This window comes from Suricata suricatta, chromosome 3 (genome assembly GCF_006229205.1).
Source record: "Suricata suricatta isolate VVHF042 chromosome 3, meerkat_22Aug2017_6uvM2_HiC, whole genome shotgun sequence".
NCBI classification, from domain to species: Eukaryota; Metazoa; Chordata; class Mammalia; order Carnivora; family Herpestidae; genus Suricata; species Suricata suricatta.
The window spans coordinates 150,698,090-150,703,379 of NC_043702.1; the positions used below are offsets into that span (position 1 = coordinate 150,698,090).

The following is a 5,290-nucleotide window of genomic DNA, read 5'->3' on the forward strand; positions in this document are numbered from 1 at the left end:
AGTCAAGAGGAAGTGAACATGGGAAAAAGTCATACCAGAATAAGAAATCCCTGTTTCAACTGGCGGAGAGTAATTTTGAGAGATCTACTAATATCTCTGCATCTTAGTCAACTTACCTGGCAAAGTACCATTTGAACTCACAGGAAGATTTAAGCTGAAATTATATGGCACATAAAAGGCACTCAAATGAGAGCTGTTGCTATTATTAGTAAGCATGGAGGCCATGGCATAGCCTAGGCAACAGTGGAGTGGGCATTGTGGGAGAAGCATAGCCACTGAAGGCAAGAAGAACTGGTTGGACTAGCTCTTCCTGGTCAGATGACCTCAGCCAAGTTCTCATCCTCTTTGAACCTCAGTTTCCCATCTGTAAAATGGAGGTTACGAACTTACCTACAAAGTTTGTTTTTAGCCTAAATGGGAGTTTTTGACAGGCAAGTAGTAAGTGCTCAATAAATAGGAGATACTATTAATTCACAAACCTGTTAAAAAATGTGATCAACTGTGCTCCCTTTGGCAGCACATAGACTAAAATTGGATCGATACAGAGAAGGTTTGCATGGACCCTGTGCAAGGATGACGCATGGATTTGTGAAGCGGTCCAGATTTTTCTGATTTAAAACAAATCTACGGGGCGCCTGGGTGGCTCAGTCGGTTAAGCCTCCCACTTCGGCTCAGGTCAGATCTCACTTTCATGGGTTCGAGCCCCGCATCGGGCTCTGTGCTGGCGGCTAGCTCAGAGCCTGGAGCCTGCTTCCTGTTCTGTGTCTCCTTCTCTCTCTGCCCCTCCCCGTCTCATGCTCTGTCTCTCTGTGTATCAAAAATAAATAAAACATTAAAAAATAAAAAAATAAAACAAATCTACATGTTTATTGAATTAAAAAAATAATACATGTGATCCACCAAGTCTTCCCTACATCAGTCATTCTCAAACTTCAATGTGCATAAGAATCACCCCCACCCTTGTTTCAAGTGCAGGTTTCCCAGCTCCACAGCCCTGGAAATTCTATCTTCGTCCCTGTGGTATAGGGCCTGGGGAACTGCATTCATAACTAAATTCCAAGGTGTTTTCTGTTGCTGGTAATCCATGCATCATATATATATATTTTAAAGATCTTTTTAAAATTCTTTTAATGTTTATATATTTTTGAGAGACAGAGCTAGAACACAAGCAGGGGAGGGGCAGAGAGTAAGGGAGACATAGAATCCGAAGCAGGCTCCAGGTTCCAGGCTTTGAGCTGTCAGCACAGAGCCTGACACGAGGCTCAAACTCACGAACTGTGAGACTGTGACCTGAGCCAAAGTCAGACGTTTAACCAACTGAACCACCCAGGCACCCCAAACATTTTTGAAAATCTTTATTTATTTGAGAGAGAGAGAGAGAGAGAGAGAACAGGAGCAGGGGAGGGGCAGAACAGAGAGGATCTGGAGTGGGCTCTGTGCTGACAGTGTGGAGTGATGTGGGGCTCAAACCCACAAAAGGTGAGATCATGACTGAGACAAAGTATAATGCTTAACCAGCTGAGCCACCCAGGTGCCCCAATGCACCATGCTTTTTGAGAATCACTGTCCTTTGGTCTCCAAGAATGAAAAGACAGAAATGTTTTCCCCATCATTACTATGACGTAAAAACTCTACAACATGCAAATGTAAAACTAAAGAGATCCAAATATTGAATGATTCTATTTTCAAAATGATTTATATAGTTCTTACCTACTTAAAGGCCTCCAAATCATCCTAAAGTAACATTGAATTCTTTTAACACCCATGATATGGATAAGCGTGTGTCAACATCTTTTCCTCAGAGTTCTTTTCAGTCCCTTGTAGAGACCTCTCTCTCCCCTCCACTGGGGTACTTAATTATCTCTCCCTGGGAATGTCGACAGACATTACCATTTCACTCTTCTGTTGTTTTACATTTTGTTTGTGCCCTTTTATTTCCCCAACTGGAAGGTCAAAGGCCTGGACCAATGTCTTTTATTGTTCTCCATCTTCCACGAGCATCTTGTAAAGCCTTTGTCCACAAAACGTGTTTCATAAATTTCTTCGAATGAATGCAGATATATTTAACAGTAGACTGGTACTCATTGATAAATTCCTTACCACAGGAGTGGTTCAGAGTTAGGGCTGGGAAGGGGTGAGCTATGACACCTTTTTACGGTTATGGTCCGTCAGAGCAGGGGTCAGATGTCAGGCCTTATGAAAGTGCGAGAATCTCTCCAAGCCTGTTTTCTTATCTGTACAGTAGGAATAACGTTTACCTTGCAGAGGCCGTGTGGGGATTAAGAGCATTCACAAGATTCCTAGCAAAACACCCAGCACCTGAGTTCTCTTTCAATGGTGACGGCTTGCTCTTACCATCATATCTAAAAGTACCACGTAGAATAGTAGATGTAACTGCCACGCATATCTATCTTCAGATGTAAAACAACAAACAGCTGATTCTCTTTGAGCAAAGCTGATATTTTCTGTTTCCCTTTTTTCTCTTCTGTCATTTTTTTTATTATTATTTTTAAAGGCCAGCCTTTTCAGCTTTAAGTAGAAGATTGTGCAGAGGTTTGTATGGATTCCCGATAGAGATGGAAAAGGACACAAAGCAGCCATTTTACCCGCCCCGGGCTTTCACACAGAGCAGTACAATCAGGGTTCAAGTTCGCACTTCACAAACCTCCTCTGTTCAGAGTCATGACTATTGCGACTTTCCTCTCATTACTAAGGAGCGACAAGCACCCACAATGAAGGATATGCATCCTACCTGAAAGGAGATGCAGGCATTTCCAGCTTTTTGTATTACAGATTGGGAGACTAATCAGTCCCGGGAATGAGCCCGGACTTTGGGATCTCCCACGCAGGTTTCAGGGATGCTGCGAGAGAAAGGGTCGCAGAGTGGCACTCTGTTTGCTTCTGCTCTTTTAAAACATTGCCAGTTAGGTATCAGAGACTCTGCTGGAAAGGAAAGAACCTATACAATTTTGAATAAAAATAGTAATTACGTTTTGTCTCTAAAGGCAAGAAATGGAAACAACTAAGTATCCAAGAAAAAGGTAGATAGTGGTTAAGTAAACCGTAATATATTCACTTGATAAAATGGTAAGTTGTCACTTAAAATATTTACTTAGACATATTTCCATAGGGAATAACACGGAAAATGTAATCATATGTAGATAATGATTCTGAGTACATTTTAAGAAAAAAAAAACTGTAAGATTTGGTATAGACTCAGAGCTTTCTTCAACTCACGAGAGATGCAGACAGAGCCTTCCCGGTCCTGTCTGCCTCTTAGAACAGCCAATAAAAAGCCTGTATTTAGGTGGTGGGATTGTGACGTCTTTGGCGATCCAGCCAATCTCCCTGACGATTATTTGCATAGTTTACTTCTCCTAACCCAACGGACCCAATTCTTTTCAGGGGAGCATTGAGTGGAAGTGAAATCTCTAAAAGGAAGGGAGAAAAATCACATTAACAAAGGAATATTTATAATGGTGTTGGTATCAAAATACAGTGATCAGAATTATTATATCTGGTCTCAGTAAAGAGTACTTTCTAAGCTAAGCATTCTTTCTATACATTAAATCTTAAAATAACTGACAAGTATTATCCATTTGATGTTTAAAATGTTTCTCAAAGAATTCCTGTGGAGTAGGAAACAGAATTTTCTTGGATAATCTGCAAGCCCTTTGCCAATGGCAAACAGAGAAGCCTTTTTGAAAAAAAGAAAAGCTTACTCTAGGCGCACCTGTTGATATTGGCACCTCCTCTTCTATAATTAAAGCTTCATCAATTTATCAAGATAATCGAATTGGCTGTTGACATGGGAGCATAACCCTGATCTTTATCTTTCTGTTTATATACTTACTGGCTTAGTATATATGATATTACCAGAAGCCCCGCCCCTCCCCCCGCCTCACCTTTCATTAGCCAAACTGGGATTTCCTTTCACAAAAACCATTAAGCTTAGTGAGATAATTCTACTTTTTTTTTTTTCCTGTGTCAGACTGGGAGTTTAGATAAGTTCGTTAATTATTTTTGTTTCATTCAGGTTTACTGAGAACATCGTTGTATTTAATGTTTTCACGGGCATGATCTATTTTTATCCTTAAGATGACCATGTGGGAATAGATCTTATTAGTACCTGGTTATAGATGAGAAAACCACGGGTGAGAGAGGTTAGGTGATTTGGTTGCCCAACAATACACAGGGAGTAACAGAACCAGAATTCTTACTCAGGTGATCTAACACCGATACCTGAGTTCTTCCTGAGACAGCGTGTTATCTACTTGTCATTAAGCAGTGATGTCAAAGAGAAACAAGATGCTACTCTCGCATACCAAACATAATCTCTTACATTGCGAACCTGCAAATTTTTGTCTAATCTTAAACATCAAAACATACTACCTGCCTAGAGGCTTCCAAAGAAGCCTAGAACAATATCCATCCTTTTAAAAGAATCTCCAACTCCTTTCAAGTTCTATTTACTTTAGGCATTCAAGAATATACTATGGCTAATGAACATTCGCCATGAGCTTCAGACCGGCAGTTGTAAGTCACACAGGTCTCTACACAGACTTCCCACCCATACTTCTTTGGCAGTAGCATATTTGTTCTATAATATGACCGTGGAGAAAGTTGGAGTGGGTGAGAACCACTGGAACTTCCAAGGTTGGAACCATTGGAGTGGAATGTGTAACGCTTCGGAAACTGGATGGCATCTCTGATAATAGCTATGGCCCTCAGTCTGTGCCAGGCAATGCCTAAATGCTTTACATTTACTACACAATATAAGACAGGTTCTGGGGCACCTGGGTGGCTCAGTCGGTTAAGCCTCCCACTTCGGCTCAGGTCAGATCTCACGTTCATGGGTTCGAGCCCCGTGTCAGGCTCTGTGCTGACAGCCAGCTCAGAGCCTGGAGTCTGCTTCTAGTTCTGTGTCTCCTTCTCTCTCTGCCCCTCCCCCTCTCATGCTCTATCTCTCTCTGTATCAAAAATAAATAAAACATTAAAAAAACTTAAAAAAAAGACAGGTTCTGTCATTATCCTCACTTCCAAATCATGAAACTGGGGCGAAAAGGGGCTGGATAACTGGCTCCCAGCCACATGGTGAGTGGGGAGCAGAGCCAGCATTTGCCCCCAGCCAGTCTGGCCACAGAGTCTGAGCTCTTCACCACTATGCTACACTGCCTCTCCAAAGGGGAATCTACAGCAATAGCTGTTTCATGAAACACACCGCCGCCTTTTATTAACCTGCTTTACAACTCGCTAAATATGGCCACAAATAGGAAATTGACCATCATGT

At 41.6% G+C, this 5,290-nt stretch overlaps 1 non-coding gene across 1 annotated transcript; it reads left to right on the forward strand.

The window, feature by feature from the left end:
• The first annotated feature begins 501 nt into the window (after positions 1-501).
• LOC115288762 lies at positions 502-608 on the forward strand. Its single transcript, XR_003907166.1, has one exon. It is a non-coding gene; the product is annotated as a U6 spliceosomal RNA (small nuclear RNA).
• Positions 609-5,290: the final 4,682 nt, after the last annotated feature.